This window comes from Salvelinus sp. IW2-2015, linkage group LG30 (genome assembly GCF_002910315.2).
Source record: "Salvelinus sp. IW2-2015 linkage group LG30, ASM291031v2, whole genome shotgun sequence".
NCBI classification, from domain to species: domain Eukaryota; kingdom Metazoa; phylum Chordata; class Actinopteri; order Salmoniformes; family Salmonidae; genus Salvelinus; species Salvelinus sp. IW2-2015.
The window spans coordinates 15,925,889-15,943,875 of NC_036869.1; the positions used below are offsets into that span (position 1 = coordinate 15,925,889).

Consider the following 17,987-nt stretch of genomic DNA (forward strand, 5'->3'; position numbering starts at 1 on the left):
GTCCCCATCGTCGTCGTCGTCGTCGTCGCCCCCCTCGTCCAGTCCAGTCCTGCATGGCGTTAAAACACCCGTGTGGGTTCTGTCAGGACACACGGCGCTGCAGGACCTCAATAATAAAAGGGAGGGAATCTAATAAAGGGGAGACAGAGCGTCCTGTTTATCTCTCCCATCTGGGTCCCGTCTCGCTCTGCCTCCGTCATACAGAGAACAGCACAGCAGAGCAGCACCCTCCCCTCTTAAATCAGTTTTAGCCTCACACTTTGTCTCTATCTTGTTGCTAATCCTACCCAGTGTGCTGGTTGCGCTAAAGTTATTATGGAGTGTTTTGGGACGTCAGGTTCAGGTTGTTTACTAGTTATAGAAGGACGTTTTCTAGACATCTTTTTAGTGATCAGAAAAATAAATCTTTCACTGGTTGTAATCTGGTAATCTGACCAAAATAATGTATTTAAGTAACGTCTGGATGACGTCATGAAAAAAGACGTCTCTACATGGTTCACACAATAATCTGACGTCTCTACAACCATGAAGCTTGTTTTCAACTAGATAATGACATCATTATGCAAAATGTTGCCTTTATTTCTCCCCTCCTCAAAACTGCTGTGTCCTTTTAAGTTTGTCTCCTTCTGTCCATGCTCTCGATCTTGTTGTTTATTTCACCCTCTTTTTATTACCCCTTTACCTGTCTAACTTCTTTATCCTGTTCATCTTGTACTCTTGTTACTATCTTGCTACTTTACTTTTACGGTCTGTCTGGCTACTTTGTCTTGTTTATCTTCTCTTTTCATTACCCCATCTGTTTATCCTTCCTTCTCTCCCTTGGTCTGTTCCTTTGAAGCCAGGATTCCACAATTGGCGGCCCGCCGGCCAAAATTTGGCCCACAATAGTTTTTATTTAGCCCCCCAAGTGATATGAAGAAAACAAATGAAGGCTGTTCTGAGGGCAAAACTGGGTGTGCAACTCAATATTAGGAAGGTGTTCTCAATGTTTGGTACAGTATGCTCAGTGTATGTGACCGTATACAAATGTAAGCAAGGTTTGAAATTATTATGTTTTGGTCAAATATGATATCTTCTTGCGCTGAATTTGCAGTCTACATATGATTTGTATTTATGTTCCGGCCCCCAGACAATCCTTTCAAGAAAAAAATCAGCCTTTGGCTGAATCTATTGATGATTGCTGCTCTAAGCTCTCTTTCCCTTTCTCGATGCTCCCCGACTTCTGAGGTTTCTTCTGAGTTTTTTTTGCTATCCATCCCTCTCCACACTATATTTCTCCTTCTTTCTTCTCCTTTTCCTTTATAATTTTACACAGTGTTGCTCACTCTCTGACCCGCCATCCCCGACCGAAGACTGCCAGGAACTCGGCCTCAATGTATCCTCAACTTTCTCTAACTTTGCTATTACATCCTGAACATGTATTTTAGACTTTCATTGCTTCAAACACCCCAGTCTCCCCCCTCCTTTCTCCCCCTCTTCTTTCTTTCCTCATTATCAGAAAGTATTCAGACCCGTTTACTTTTTCCACATGTTGTTAGGTTACAGCCTTATTGTAAAATTGATTAAATTGTTTTTCTCCCTCATCATAATCCACACACAATACCCCATAATGACAAAGCAAAAACGTTTTTGTGAAATTTGTGCTAATAAAATAAAAATAAAAACTGAAATATCACTTTTACATAACTATTCAGACCCTTTACTCAGTACTTTGTTGACACACTTTTGGTAGTGATTACAGCCTAGAGTCCTCTTGGGTATGACGCTACAACCTTGGCACACCTGTATTTGGGGAGTTTCTCCCATTCTTCTCTGCAGATCCTCTCAAGCTAAGTCAGGTTGGATGGGAATCGTTGCTGCACAGCTATTTTTGGGTCTCTCCAGAGATGTTTGATCAGGTTCAAGTCCGGGCTCTGGCTGGGCCAGTCGAGGACATTCAGAGACTTGTCCCGAAGCCACTCCAGCATTGTCTTGGCTGTGTGTTTAGGGTTGTTGTCCTGTTGGAAGGTGAACCTTCACCCCAGTCTGTGGTCCTGAGCTCTCTGGAGCAGGTTTTCATCAAGGATCTCTCTGTACTTTGCTCCGTTCATCTTTCCCTCGATCCTGACTAGTCTCCCAGTCCTGCCGCTGAAAACATCTCCACACAGCATGATGCTTCCACCACCATGCTTCACCGTATGGATGGTGACAGGTTTTCTTCAGAAGTACGCTTGCCATTCAGGCCGAAGAGTTCAATCTTGCTTTCATCAGACCAGAGAATCTTGTTTCTCATGGTCTGAGATTCTTTAGGTGCGTTTTGGCAATCTCCAAGTGTGCTGTCATGTGACTTTTACTGAGGAGTGGCTTCCGTCTGGCCACTCTACCATAAAGGCCTGATTGGTGGAGTGTGTGAAGAGAGGTTATCTTTCTGGAAGGTTCTCCCACCTCCACAGAGGAACTCTAGAGCTCTGTCAGAGTGACCATTGGGTTTTTTGTCACCTCCCTGACCAAGGCCCTTCTCCCCCGATACCCGTGTTGCCGGGCGGTCAATCTCTAGGAGAGTCTAGGTGGGGTGCAACTTCTTCCATTTAAGAATGATGGAGACCACTGTGTTTTTGGGGACGTTCAATGCTGCAGAAATGTTTTGGTACCCTTCCCCAGATCTGTGCCTCGACACAATCCTGTCTCAGAGCTCTACGGATAATCTCTTCGGCCTCACTGCTTGATTTTGTTTTTGACATGCACTGTCAACTGTGGACCTAATATAGACAGTGTGTGCCTTTCCAAATCATGTCCAATCAATTACATTTACCACAGGTGGACTCAAATCAAGTTGTAGAAACATATAAAGGATGATCAATGGAAACAAGATGCACCTGAACTCAATTTTGAGTGATAGAAACATTTCTGAATTTCTATTTAACCTTTATTTAACTAGGCAAGTCAGTTAAGAACAAATTCTTATTTACACGGTCTACCAAAAGGCAAAAAGGCCTCTTGCGGGACGGAGGCTGGGAAAAATAAACACATATAAATAAAGGACAAAACACCACATCACAACAAGAGAGACACAACACTACATAGAGAGACCTAAACAACAACAACAGCAAAACATGACAACACAGCATGCTAGCAACACAACATGACAACACAGCATGCTAGCAACACTACACATAATGACAACAACATGGTAGCAACACAATCATGACAACAACATGCTAGCAACACAACATGACAACAACATGCTAGCAACACAACATGACAACACAGCATGCTAGCAACACAACATGACAACAACATGGTAGCAACACAACATGGTAGCAACACAGCATGCTAGCAACACAACATGACAACAACATGGTAGCAACACAACATGGTAGCGGCACAAAAACATGGTACAAACATTATTTGGCAAAGTCAACGACACAAAGGTCAAGTAGGTAGAAACAACAATAACGTGGTTACATGTGGTCTGCGGTTGTGAGGCCAGTTGGATGTCCTGCCAAATTCTCTAAAACAACGTTGGAGGTGGCTTATGTTGAAATGAACATTCAATTCTCTGGCAACAGCTCTGGTAGACTTTCCTGCAGTCAGCATGCCAATTGCACGTTCCCTCAAAAATGATCATGCTGTTTAATTTGTTTCTTGATACCTCACACCCGTCAGGTGGATGGATTATCCTGGCAAAGGAGAAAGGCTCACTAATAGGGATGTAAACAAATTTGTGCACAGAATTTTAGAGAAAAAAGCTTTTTGTCCTACTTCATTTTTGGGGGATCTTTTATTTCAGTTCATGAAACACTGGTCCAACACTTTACATGTTGCGTTTATATTTTTGTTCAGTATAGAAGTGCTTTGTCAATTAGGCACCCGGCGCTAAATGGACTATATTTACTGCTGATTACTACTGATTAGAGCCCTAATGAAATTCTGCACTGGTTGATGTCACACGTCAGGAAAAGGAGGGAAGGCAGACTGGCAATGATTAGTAGCAAGAGAGATTATCACACTGTTGGCGTGTCAGTGTTACTCCAGTCCCAATCATTCCAATGCTTCTTCGGCGGTTGTAACAAGAACAGGCAATCTGATAATCAAAACATTTATGTTTGTGTCCTGTACAAATATAAAGACCACAGGTTTATGACACAAAAATATTAGTCCAACTCAAAATCTACAGTGCGATAGAAACATTGATCCAGATGCGATGGAAAAGTACAGTGCCACCAGCAACAAGGGACTTTCTCAAACCAGCTGTCCTATACCGTAATAAAACGATTAAGTATATTACCATATATGAACATTTGTTCAATCAACATTGTGCGAAATCCAAAGAGAAGTACCACCAGTGCCTGGCAACCAACCACAGAAAAGAGGGACTCCACTTTCTCTTATTCAAAACATATGGGTTCTTCCCAAATGGCCCATAGGGCTCTGGTCAAAAGTAGTGCACTGTATAGGGAATAGGTGCCATTTGGACGCACACATGGACACAGGAAGTGTGTCCATCAAGGGAATTGACAGGCTGGGCCCAGCTGCAGCTGGCAGCTAATCTAATCAGTGAGAGGAGAGATGGGGAGGTGGAGATAAACAGGGGGGAGGGTATTCAGAGCGGTCCGAGGGACTAAAATGAATGGATTTGGGATGACGACCTTCTTTGGAAAGGGCAAAGTCAATAATGTGTGTGTGTGTGTGTAGAGGATTGGGGGGGCGGGGGGGGTGTATATGAGTGCAATTGAGACCTCCAAGGAGTAAAAAGATACTTGGTGGATGGGGAGAGTGCACGGCACACTTTAGGGCCATAATTCAAAGAGGTACTTACGTTTAACAATTGGGAGCTGGAAAGATCTTCTAATTCCCAAACCAGATTTTGGTCAATCAAAACCACTTTTATTAAGAAAAAGATGGAAAGAGACAAAGAGAAAGAGAGCGAGAGAGAAAGAGACACTGAAATAAAGAGAGAGGGAAGGGGACTGAAAAGAGAGAGAAACAACAGTCATCAAAGAGCTACCTGTAATTTGAGGGCTCCCGATGCGCAGTGTCTAAGACTGCATCTCAGTGCTAGTGGCGTACTACAGACACCCTGGTTTGATTCCAGGCTGTATCACAACCCAGTGATTGGAGTCCCATAGGGTGGCGCACAATTGCCAGTGTCGTCCGGGTTTGGCGGTGTAGGCCGTCATTGTAAATAAGAATTTGTTCTTAATTGACTTGCCTAGTTATATAAGGCTTACATTTTATATATAATTTTTAAATGAACCCCTATGCAAGAGACTTCACTTAGGCCTTCATGACAAACTCCTCCTCCAGGTAGTCCATGACCAACTCCCTCCTCCAGTAGTCCATGACAAATCCTACCTCCAGGTAGTCCAGATGGGTGAAAAGGCTCAGTAGACACAGGTTCAGTAAGTGGGGATGGAACAACACACCACAACACACACAACACACACACACACACACACACACACACACACACAACACACACACACACACAACAACACACAAGCACAGTGAGGATGGAGACACACAGCACAGTCAGCACAGTGAGGATGGAGACACAAACACACACACAGAACACAGTCAGCACAGTGGGGATGGAGACACATACACCAGACACAGCAGGTCAGGCAACAGTGGAGATGGATCAGACACACGCAACACACACACATACACCAGGTCAGCCAAGATGGGATGGAGAAACGACACACAACACGACACAACGGAGTTCAGCACATAGGGAGAATGGAGACACACAGGGACAACCAGATCAGTCACAACAACCCGTGGGGACTGGCGACACAGGCACCACCAGGCTCAGCACAGTGGCGCTGAGCACCCACCCGCACCCGGTCAGTACAGCTGGGCATTAGAGGCCACGAACCACAGTCAGCCACACATGCGGCGCTTGGAGACACACACACACACACACACACAGACAAACAGGTCAGTACAGTGGGGATGGAGACACACACACACACACACACAGACACACAGGTCAGTACAGTGGGGATAGAGGCACACAGGGAAGCAGGCTGACCTCAGTGTAACAGGAGGCCATGATGATTCAGTAGTCAGCAGCACACCACAGAGCTCACATTACCCACAGGCAGCCTCTGGCAACATAATGGCTGTTTAGCTCTACATCCCCCAGGGCTGAATAGATTGAATAACCACTTGTAACCAGTTTTGAAGACTTAATAAAAAATAATGCACAAGCGCCAAGGGCGATTTATCGAATCAATCCAGGGGTTGAACTGTTGTCAGGTTTTTAAGTCATGTGGACCTTGTGCAGTTTGTTTCACTTTGTTTAGTTAGCAAAACTTTTGACACTTGTTCTCAATAGAAACGAACCACACTGGATCCAAAACAAACCCTGAGGTCAGCTGAATGATCACATTCTAAGCTGTGCTGCAATGAACTGCAACAGAATGTTTCCTTTTCTGAAACACAACTCCACCAATGTGCGCCTGTAAACTATTTTACGTGCACACAGGAGCTCTCATTCCACAATACAGTTTAGAGCCATTTAGAACTTAGGGGGGAAAATGGTTTTGGAGGTACAGTAAAACACACATTAGTCTGAGTAAATTGGTTAAGTAGTATAAGGTGCAGAAACAGTCACATTGGACTGTCACTCCATTCCGAACAGAAGCTCACAGCCATGATCCACTGACCTCGGACCTGTTTGGTCATTGCTGAAGAGGATAGACGTCAGGCTCAGACCACTTAGAGTAATGTGACCTCTGACCGGCACTATCAAGATAATATTATCAGTTGGGGGGGTGCTTATATTTGTCCTGTTACACACAAGTGTATAATATATTGTTGTTGTTGTTGCATATCCCAACCCTCCCCAAGACACCCGCAGGGAGTGGGGTCACAGTGACCCTGGAACAATTAGGATTAAATGCCTTGCTCAATGGTACAGCGATAGGATTTTTTTTTTTTTTTTAGCTTGTTGGCTCCGGTATTCCATCCAGCAACCTTTCGTTTACTGGCCGACGCACTAACCTCGAGGCTACTTGATGCCCATAAGTTCAACCAATCAATTACTGAATGATCTACCCATGCAGTGTATGAGTTAGGAAGCGTATGAGTTCACTGAGTGACCTGCTGCATGTAAATAGCGTATATTCTGTCATTTTATTTACACAATTGACTAGCATATAAAACATCCATGACAGCTAAAGCAAACCAATAAGCATACGTTTGACGCAAATTAGCTAAGGAATATGTTATGTTAAGAACACCAAATAATTATACATATAGTGAGTCATATAGGCCAAACTGGGATAAGAAGGGCACTATACCAACACGGCATGTGGCTATGACAGTCCAACACTGTACATTGTCCGTCAGAACTACAGTACAAGAATAATGACCAAGCGAAAGGTATAGACTGACATCAGGCGACCGGCTGCCTTTGTTTCCCTTCCCACTGATAAGGGTGACTGGGCGACCAGCGTCCATTTTGTGCCAGTCAGGGTCAGCTGACACGGCTCTGGTGGTGTGATGATGTGTCTGCTCTTTGTCCAGGCTGCCTTTTACAGTGCCTTCGGAAAGTATTCAGACCCCTTGACATTTTTCACATTTTGTTATGTTACAGTCTTATTCTGAAATGGCTTTAAAAAAAACATTTCCTCAGCAATCTACTCACAATACCCCACAATGACAAAGCGAAAACAGGTGCTTAGAAATTTTTGCTCATTTAAAAATATAAACAGAAATAGCTTATTTATATAAGTATTGGGGTGGCAGGTAGCCTAGTGGTTAGAGCGTTGGGCCAGTAACCGAAAGGTTGGTGGCTCAAATCCCCGAGCTGACAAGGTAAAAATCTGTGGTCCTGCCCCTGAAAAGGCAGTTATCCCACTGTTCCTAGGCCGTCATTGTAAATAAGAATTTGTTCTTAACTGACTTGCCTAGTTAAATAAAGGTTAAATAAAGGTTAAATAAATAAAACCACGCCAGCCAGAACCTCCACATCCGGCTTCTTCACCTGCGGGATCGTCTGAGACCATCCACCCGGATAGCTGATGGAACTGTGGGTTTCTCAACAGTCAGAAACCGTCTTAGGGAAGCTCATTTGCGTGCTTGTCATCCTCACCAGGGTCTTGACTTGACTGCTGTTTGGCGTCTTAACCGAATTCAGTGGGCAAATGCTCACCTTCGATGGCCACTGGCACGTTGGAGAAGTGTGCTCTTCACAGATGAATCCCAGTTTCAACTGTACTCGGCAGATAGCAGACACTGTGTATGGCGTCGAGTGCCCATGGTGTCGGTGGGGTTATGGTATGAGTAGGCATAAGCTACAGACAACAAACACAATTGCATTTTATCAATAGCAATTTGATGCACAGAGATACTGTGATGAGATCCTGAGGTCCATTGTCGTGCCATTCTTCCGCTGCCATCACCTCATGTTTCAGCATGATAATGCATGGCCCCATGTTGCAAGGATCAACTGGCCATGACCGGGAGTCCCACACAACTGGCCCAGCGTCGTCCGGGTAAGGGTTTGGGTTTGGCCGGGGGGGCTTTACTTAGCTCACTGTGCTTTAGCGACTCCTTGTGGCAGGCTGGGCGCCTGCAAGCTGACTTCGGTCGTCAGTTAAACAGTGTTTCCTACGACACATTGGTGCGGCTGGGTTAAGCGGGCAGTGTTAAGAAGCACGGTTTGGCAGGTCATCTTTCGTAGGATGCATGACTCAACCTTCACCTCTCCCGAGCCCTTTGGGGAGTTGCAGGGATGAGACAAGATCATAATTGGATATCACGAAAAAGGGTGTAATATACAAAAAATAAATAATCCATAGATTAGGGCCTAATGAATATATTTCAATTGACTGATTTCCTTATATGAACTGTAACGTTTAGATTTTTGTTCAGTGTAATATAGATAGAAATAGAAGGCCTGAAACACACACACACACAAACACACACACACAGGCTAGCTTGGATGATTAATGAATAAACAAATCTTACATTTGAATCACCTATGTGGAGAAATCTCAATGACTGAACCAAAATGACAATAATAGATAGGCGAGACTGGAAATGAAAGGCACAATCCCAGTTATCTGATGGTAATTATTTGGATGATTACCTTAAATTAGTTTAATAGTATCATGTAATATATTCCAACCAAATAACCACCTACCACATCAAAGCTCACAATACACCTTTACCTGATGCACGTAGTGGCTCCATGGCCTCTGTACTTCAATGAGCAGTTAAATAATGACACACTCTGAAAGCACAGGGCCCTTGAGAAAAACAAGAACATTATCTTCTTTCAAGATATGATATAACCCAGCTAAATGGGTGCCAAGAAACATCCAGAACTACAAAATGTCAATAAATCTGTTGAAAATCAACCACTCTGCCTTACATTACGCCGATTCTCAGCATAGCATTCACTAGCGACATTGTGCCAAATTTAGCGTCACTGTACAATACCACATCCTTGAATCATTTTGAGAGTACATTTTTAGAGGAGTTGTATCGATTGAGCACATACAGATGTAGGATCGTAATTTGAGCCAGTTTTCTACAGCAGGAAAATGATCCTGCAGGAACAGGAAATGTGAATTATTATGTGGATTATAATTATTGGCTATTTTTTGTAGGGGTTGATAAAAATAAATTAAGTGGAAACTACAAACTGGAAGCCTTTTTAAACCTCACATTCACTACGCTTGCATGTCCTGCAGTGCAGGGAAATTCTCAGCAACAAAAGAGTGATCAAATTAAGGTCCTACATCTGTACGTAATCTGTTCAACTCTATCGACAGAAATCAGGACCCACTAGCCTAACTATATCAACAGACTCCTGTAGCAAAGGACGCTCAACCAAAAAATCCCACTCTTTACTCCATAAATTAAGCCTCATCAACCAATCACCTCAGAGATAGGAAGGCAGTGGGGGTCCATGGGAACATGGAGGCTGGAGGTTGATGTTGTTCTCTTGTGATTTCCATCTTTCGCCTTTTCCTAATCCCAACCTGCGAGTGGGATCACTCGCTCTCTCCTATTCCCACAGCCCACACTCTGAACTCCACAAGCCTCTTCTCATAGCTCTTCAGTTACCCACAACCCCCTCGGTGACAATACGGGGCGGCACTGTTGCATATCGTAAGGGAAAGCCTGTATTATTGCATGATGAATCCATATGTGGTCATATGTGTGCGGTTGCTCATTGAGCAGTGGTTGGTTCCTCTGTGACTTCTTGGCTGGTTTCTTCTGTGTTGACCGTTATAAGAGGCCCCCGTTAGATTGAGACATGCATGTTTTGGGTTGTCTAACAGCCGTGGGTTCCTATGTGTTTCCTTGCTGATTGTTTCAATGTGACATGGAAGATGCCACTACATTGGAATGTATTGCTTTTAAACATACGGGGAAAAGAAAGGCAATTTAATTAAAATTGCCTATTTATAATATGTGAGAGATGGCCTTCATAATTGACATTTCTAAAGCAAACACGCATCTTCACAGTGAAAATTACAAAGGAAATGTCAACTTAGCTCGTTATCGAGTGACCTTCCTTTGCCATTTATTAATCAATTATAATATATTAATAAGGCATGAATAAAACATGAGTAAGGCATGAATAAGCTATATTAACAAGAGGGACCGACGCTGAAAGGGACTCCATTAATGGAGGTTTCAAAGAACAGGGGTAAGACAGGTACTTCTTCATTAGACCTGAGCAGCAAGTGACAGATGGGTAGAGTGCTCTGCTCTCATCACAAAGGGACAGATTGGTGGAGGAGAGGGAGCTGTTAGTGGATTGGGCTATGTAATCACCACAATGGGCTAGCCAGGTCTCTTATAGAGACCTATACTGAAACCCACTGAGCCTGGCGACTCAGGCAGATTGGCAACAGATAGATGGAGAGATTGGAGGAGGTTACGAAAGTGTGGAGCGAGAGTGGAAGAGATGTGAAGAGGAGAGATGGATAGAGGAGATGGTAGGGTGATGGACTGAGGTGGTTACAGAGAGGGAAAGGAGAGATGTGGAAAGAAGGAGAGAGGGAAAGAGAGGAGAAGAGATAAAAGGTTGAGAGAGTGCTTTTAGAAAGAGTGGGTAAATAAGATGGGGAGTGGGGCAGAGAGGGGAAGGAGAGGTGAGAGAGATGAAAACAACATTGAAGGACACAGAAATAGGAAAATAGTGAAGGGAATTTAAAGAGACAGTAAAGAGAGAAATACATTAACACTGGACTATAAATACAGTCAGGTCAACAATTATTGGCACCCTTGATAAAAAAAACACTGTTAAATAAATAATCCAAATGCTGTGCTGCTGTATGCTCAGATTTGTTTACAAATGATATTATTTTATACTCATACAATTGACCTGACTGTACATAGCAAAACAAATAGAAAGGAAGAAGAAATAGAATGAGGCAGAGTGGTCCTGTGAAGTGGATGACAGTGTTCAGGCAGGACTGATGGAGTAGCACAGGCACCAGGAGTCAGGGGCAGGGCATTGACTTTCCGCTTCTACACAGAGGGGCTCCTATTACAATGACTAATGGACCAGGGGTTGATGTGTGTGTSTGTGTGTGTGTGTTTTAATCTGTGGGTGACCTTCATGTATGGCTGATTTGAAACATGGAACGTGGTCTGGATATTTGTGTGTGGGTGTGTGTATATGTTTCTACATTTGAGACTGAAAGCCAGAAAGCTTGATCAATTTTGTCACGGTACCCGGTGCGAGATTAAAAGCAGCATCCCTGTTATCATTCAGTTAAATGGAAATTCTCTCTTTTTTTGTGGTGTGCACGGGACACTCCTCGGGTTCTGCCTGTCTAAGAGCTGGGAAAACATGTCAGACGAGATCTGCTTCTCTTCCTCTCTCTCTTTCTACACACACACACACACACTTTACTTGCTTTAATTACAGTTCTGTTTTCAATGCACCCCTGACCACTCCCCTGTTCACCCGCCTAGTTGAAAGCACATGCCACTGCTACCACGATTAGTCTTGTCAGAGACGAGCGCTGCTGCCACTGTGCTTTTTACTCCTACGCTAATTAGCCGGGTATTTTACAACACAAAGGATGGAGATTTTAGAACAAGGACAGTTTAACCACCTGGCGAAGAGACGAAAGATGATTCCCTTTTTTGTGGAGAAAGAAATAGCAATGATTTTTTACATTTAGACATAGGGCCCTGCTAGAATACTTTTCAAATGCATCCTACCTCCCTTCCTTCAGTCCTTCCCTTCTTCCTTCCTTTCTTCCTTTGAAGTAATCCTAGATCTGACATTTTTGGACTAGGTTAAATTATGTAGTGGAACCCTTGCTTTCACCTTTCCAATCGTGTACGATTAGTGATAATTACTTCAAGGCAGGGAGCGGAGGGATACATTTCACAACTATTCAAAACGGTTTTAGTCAGATTTACAAGTGATGGATATCTGTCCTGTAGATTCGAAGTTGAGTAGCTGCTCAAATCAAATCAAATGTTATTTGTCACATACACATGGTTAGCAGATGTTAATGCGAGTGTAGCGAAAGCTTGTGCTTCTAGTTCTGACAGTGCAGTAATATCTAACAAGCAATCTAACAATTCCCCAACAACTACCTAATACACACAAATCTAAAGGGGGAATGAGATAATGTACCTGTAAGTATATGGATGAGCGATGGCCGAGCGGCATAGGCAAGGTGCAATAGATGGTATAAAATACAGTATATACATGTGATATGAGTAATGTAAGATATGTAAGCATTATTAAAGTGGCATTATTTAGAGTGGCATTGTTTAAAGTGACTAGTGATTCATTTATTAAAGTGCCCAGTGATTGGGTCTCAATGTAGGCAGCAGTCTCTCTGAGTTAGTGATTGGTGTTTAGCAGTCTGATGGCCTTGAGATAGAAGCTGTTTTTCAGTCTCTCAGTCCCAGCTTTGATGCACCTGTACTGACCTTGCCTATATAGTTTGACATTGAGAAGCCATAAAATGCCACTATCATCATGATTCCTTATAGACGGACATCATGTATTGTAGCAACAAATTAGATCCTTTTTAGGGAACGCGTTTACTGTACATTATGTCCTTGGGGGTCCGTCATATGTATGTCAGAATAGACTGTGTCTGTTGAAATGATGATGGCTTTGAAAGAACCATAGCCATCTGTGCCGAATACCTTTGGAAATAGGAACGTAGATGAATTATACGATGACTAACCCCCATACAATGTAAAGTACTTATATAAATGCATTCCATCCGTGATTCACCCTGTTAACCTTAGAGATCTTGTAATATATAAGCAGTAATTTGGTACAGTGAGCTGTACTACCTCAGTCAACTATGAGCCCTATAGACTCAGGTCAGGGACAGCCACTGTATGATACCTTGCATATCTGATCTGAGGTCAGAGCAGTAGAACATGTAGGAGGCAGCATGTTGGACACAGAAAATCAAATAAATAAATGTATTAAATTAATTATGATGCAATGATTCATTTCTGATGGCGGTGAGCAAGGTAGAGACTCAATCATAGAAGTAGTAAATATAACATAATAAAGTGATTGTCACGACTTCCGCCAAAGTCGGTTCCTCTCCTTGTTCGGGCGGCGTTCGGTGGTCGACGTTACCGGTCTTCTAGCCATCGCCGATCCACCTATCATTTTCCATTTGTTTTCTCTTGTTTTCTCTCACACCTGGTTTACATTCCCTCATTACTTGTCGTGTATTTAACCCTCTGTTCCCCCCATGTCTTTGTGTGAGATTGTTTGTTGTAAGTGCATGTGCACTTCTGACGGGTTATTTTACCCGTATTTTGTTGTTCTGGGTACAGCTTGTTTTTGCATTATTAAAGTGCTCCAGTTGTTACCCATTTCTACTCTCCTGCGCCTGACTTCCCTGCAGCCAGTTACGCACCGCTTACAGAATCTCACACCTGTATATGGAGTCAGCAGGAGCAGGTGCCCCTGGTATAGCCCCTGGTATAGGGGTCGAGGAGCACGTCTCGTGCCTCTCTGGGAAAGCCCTGGAGTGGGCCAACGCTGTGTGGGGAGAAGGAGACGCGGCGCTGGATCACTTCGAGGATTTCACCCGCCGCTTCCAGGCAGTCTTCGACCACCCGCCCGAGGGTATAGCGGCGGGTGAACGTCTCTTCCATCTGAGGCAGGGGACGAGGAGCGCCCAGGAGTTTGCGATGGACTTTCGGACCCTGGCCGCCGGCGTGGGATGGAACGACAGGGCCCTGATCGGCCACTATCGCTGCAGTTTGCGCGAGGACGTCCGTTGGGAGTTGGCCTGCAGGGACACCACCCTCACCTTCGACCAGCTGGTGGACCTGTCCATTCGGCTGGATAACCTGTTGGCTACCCGCGGACGTCCAGAGCGGGGTCTGTCGGTTCCATCCCCCACCACCACCGCTCCGAAGCCCATGGAGCGGTGAGGTACAGGTACTGTGAGGTACAGTTACCCGCTACCGCTTATAGCCACAGCAATAGAGTCAATGTACGGGGCGCGCTTCTTCACCAAACTAGATCTCAGGAGCGCTTACAACCTGGTGCGTATCTGGGAGGGAGACAAGTGGAAGACGGCATTCAGTACTACCTCAGGGCACTATGAGTACCTCGTCATGCCGTACGGGTTGATGAATGCTCCATCAGTCTTCCAAGTCTCTGTAGACAAGATTTTCAGGGACCTGCACGGGCAGGGTGTAGTGGTGTATATTGATGACATTCTGATATACTCCGCTGCACGTGCATGTGTCACTGGTGCGCAGGGTGCTTGGTCGACTGTTGGCGCATGACCTGTACGTCAAGGCTGAGAAATTCCTGTTCTTCCAGCAGTCCGTCTCCTTCCTAGGGTACCGCATTTCCACTTCAGGGGTGGAGATGTAGAGTGACCGCATTTCAGCTGTGCGTAATTGGCAGACTCCCACCACGGTAAAGGAAGTGCAGCGGTTTCTAGGGTTTGCCAATTACTACCGGAGTTTTATCCGGGGTTTTGGTCAGGTAGCGGCTCCCATTACCTCACTGATGAAGGGGGGCCCAGTACGTTTGCAGTGGTCGGCTGAGGCGGACAGGGATTTTGGTCACCTGAGGGCTCTGTTACCTCGGCTCCCGTGCTGGCCCATCCGGATCCCTCTTTGGCGTTCATAGTGGAGGTGGACGCGTCCGAGGCTAGAAGGCTCTCTCAGCACTCGGGTACGCCACCGAAACTCCGCCTCTGTGCCTTCTTCTCGAAGAAGCTCAGCTCGGCAGAGCGAAACTATGACATGGGGGACCGGGAGCTGTTGGCTGTCGTCAAGGCTTTGAAGGTGTGGAGACATGGGCTTGATGGGGCTAAACACCCTTTTCTCATCTGGACTGACCACCACAATCTGGAGTACATCCGGGCAGCGAGGAGACTGAATCCTCGCCAGGCAAGGTGGGCCATGTTTTTCACCCGTTTTGTTTTCACCCTTTCTTACAAACCAGGCTCCTAGAACGTGAAGGCAGACGCACTGTCCCGGCTGTATGACACAGGGGAGCGGCCCATGGATCCCACCCCCATACTCCCGGCCTCCTGCCTGGTGGCGCCGGTAGTGTGGGAGATGGACGCGGACATTGAGCAGGCGTTACGTGCAGAGCCCGCTCCCCTCCAGTGTCCCGCTGGGCGTTTGTACGTACCGTCTGCTGTCCGTGACCGGCTGATCTATTGGGCCCACACGTCACCCTCCTCCGGTCATCCAGAGGAATGAGTGGGAAGTACTGGTGGCCCACTTTGGCTAAGGAGGTGAGGGTTTATTTTTCCTCCTGCTCGGTGTGTAAGGCTCCTAGGCACCTGCCCAGAGGTAAGCTACACCCCTTACCCGTTCCACAATGGCCTTGGTCGCACCTGTCAGTTGATTTCCTTACCGATCTTCCTCCCTCACAGGGTAACACCATTGTCATTGTGGACCGTTTTTCCAAGTCCTGTCGTCTCCTCCCTCTGCCCGGTCTCCCTCCGGGCCTACAGACTGCGGAGGCCTTGTTTACACACGTCTTCCGGCACTACGGGGTGCCTGAGGATATAGTGTCTGACCCAGTTCACTTCGAAGGTCTGGAGGGCGTTCATGGAAGGTCTGGGGGTCTCGATCAGCCTTACCTCGGGTTTTCACCCCGAGAGTAACGGGCAAGTGGAGAGAGTTAACCAGGATGTGGGTAGGTTTCTGAGGTCTTATTGCCAGGACCGGCCCGGGGAGTGGGCGGCGTTCGTGCCCTGGGCAGAGATGGCACAGAACTCGCTCCGCCACTCCTCCACTAACCTCTCCCCCTTCCAGTGCGTACTGGGGTATCAGCCGGTTCTGGCTCCTTGGCATCAGAGTCAGACCGAGGCTCCTGCGGTGGACGACTGGTTCAGGCGTGCGGAGGAGACATGAGACGCAGCTCATGTTCACCTTCAGTGGGCTGTGCTGCTCCAGAAAGCCAGTGCAGACCGTCACCGCAGTGAGGGACCGGGTCTGGCTCTCGACCCGAAACCTGCCCCTCCGCCTGCCCAGCCGGAAGCTGGGGCCGCGGTTTGTGGGGCCATTTAAAGTCCTGAGGAGACTGAACGAGGTTAGTTACAGGTTACAGCATCCCCCCGATTACCGTATTAACTCCTCGTTCCATGTCTCTCCTCAGGCCGGTGGTGGCTGGCCCGCTCCAGGAGTCTGAGGTGCTGGAGGTTCCTCCACCCCCTCTGGACATCGAGGGGTCCCCGGCGTATTCCATTCGCTCCATACTGGATTCGAGGCGTTGGGCGATGGGCCTTGAGTACCTCATGGAGTGGGAGGGGTACGGTCCGGAGGAGAGATGCTGGGTTCCGGTGGAGGACGTGCTGGACCCTTCAATGCTTCGGGAGTTCCACCGTCTCCGTCCGGTTCGCCCTGCACCTCGCCCTCCGGTTCGTCCCCGAGGCTGGTGTCGGCACGCTGCTGGAGCCGCGCGTCAAGGGGGGGTACTGTCACGACTTCCGCCGAAGTCGGTTCTTTTCCTTGTTCGTTCGGCGGTCGACGTCACCGGTCTTCTAGCCATCGCCGATCCACCTTTCAATTTCCATTTGTTTTATTTTGTCTTGTTTTCCCACACACCTGGTTTACATTGCCTCATTACTTGTTGTGTATTTAACCCTCTGTTCCACCCATGTCTGTGTGTGAGATTGTTTGTTGTAAGTGCATGTGCACTTCTGACTGGTTTTGCAACGGGTTATTTTACCCGTATTTTGTTGTTCTGGGCACCGCTTGTTTTTGCATTATTAAAGTGCTCCAGTTGTTACCCATTTCTGCTTCCCTGCAGCCAGTTACGCACCGCTTACAGTGATCTTATTTCTATGAGCTCAATCAAAATCTGTTCAACTCTGACTCAAGAAGATAGAGGAATTTGAGAGTGCCGAAAGAGAGAGCGATTTTTCCCAAACTTTATTACTACACTCTTCCAGCACAGTGGTCTGAAAGAAGTGAAGAAGTGGGAGGTTTGGGTTAGGAGGCTAGGCTTTTGACTGTGAGGTTGCAGGTTCAGTTCCCAGACACTGTGTGTCTCTGTCATTGATCAAATAAGCCTAAGAGGTGAAGTATGGGAAATGCCTAGGTGCCTGTGAAGTTCTAAAAACTTCAAAACTAAAAGTCAGCTCCCGCCATTTTATTGGCAGAACTATTGCTGCAGTGCATGTGCAGCACAGTGCTATAACATCTTCTAGTACAGGTTTTTGTTTTAGTTTTTTTGTATCAAGCTAACTTTTTAGGTCTCACAACTGCAGGGTCAAGAGCCAAACTAAGAGATGGCATCAGTTTGAATCAACTCATATATTTTCCTTGGTTTCCCCCAAACCCTATTGATATTCAAAACCATGTCCGTCTCCAGTGTGCACGCTGTAGTTTAAGTTTTTTTTTAAGCGAGCTTGATAAATGTGCCGTATGGATTACTTAACCAAAGACTTGATTCAAGAGAGTTGCTTTACATCACATTATGCTCCTATTTCCCATTACCCCCTCCACAACATTAAAGACGGTGTACAGAAGTTAAGTTGCTAATTTACCTCAAATTT

The 17,987-nt window shown here is 45.9% G+C and overlaps 1 protein-coding gene across 1 annotated transcript in view; it reads left to right on the plus strand.

Moving 5' to 3' along the window:
* LOC111954835 (atrial natriuretic peptide receptor 1-like) overlaps nt 1–17,987 on the plus strand; it is a 124,554-nt gene that overhangs the window by 65,955 nt on the left and 40,612 nt on the right.